The sequence below is a fragment of the Wasmannia auropunctata genome, unplaced genomic scaffold (assembly GCF_000956235.1).
Source record: "Wasmannia auropunctata unplaced genomic scaffold, wasmannia.A_1.0 LD336074.1, whole genome shotgun sequence".
NCBI lineage: Eukaryota > Metazoa > Arthropoda > Insecta > Hymenoptera > Formicidae > Wasmannia > Wasmannia auropunctata.
Window position 1 is genome coordinate 3,623,172 of NW_012026816.1, and position 982 is coordinate 3,624,153.

The window sequence follows — 982 nt, forward strand, 5'->3', positions numbered from 1 at the left end:
ATCTTAAAATATTTTTAAATTTCAATATTTGTTTAAATATTTGTAAATTTGTTTCGATATATTTAAGCAAATAATTTTGTATTTAAAAAGTATATTTATTACATACAATTTTAATTGTATTAACGTTATGTATTTATAACAAAAATTAACAATATCATTTAACGCTTCAGATATCGGATTCCTCGCGACAAAATGTGTTCCACAGGCCAGACATATTTTAGCATCAAAACGTTCAAGTTAAGGCTCACATAACTTTTTAAACAAAAATAATCTTAAAAATATGACACAACGTGCATATTTAAAAATGACATTTGTAACTAATCTCAGTAATTTTTAGATTTTAATGAGTTATTTCTTCTACGAATTTTAAGACTTATACTTACGCATTAAACGATTCTACTTGTTAAAAATTTACGTTTTTATATAACAAATAACTCTTTTATCTTATCAGCATTTGATTAATGCCACTAGAAAGATGAATCTTAATGTTATTTCCAGGAATTATTTTACATTTTTTAAAACAATTTCGCTCAATAAATAAAATATTTGAAAATTAGTATCGAAACCTGATTATAACATTTCATTGTTAGAATTATTTAAACAATGTCGTACCAAATCTTTGTCATATGAAATCTTTTTTTAATGCTAATAAAATTAATGTCTCGGAATATCTTATTTGCAATATTATTTTTTAGATTATTGATATCAAATGTATTTTTATAGTAGCAGCGAATTTAACATCTCATTGAGAGAGTCCAGGTACGAACCCGGACCTGTAGGACAGAAATTACCGGTAGCTGAAGAGTTAAAATGTCACGAAATTGTTTAATTGAAAATTAAATAACAATTTAATGTTTTTATTTTATTTACAGCTAAATCACTATTAATTTATTAATTAAATTCACATTTGGTGCTTAACGAGAACTTCGAAAACTTATACTTTTAATGATCAATTAAATCTAACGTACATACTGTATAGAAA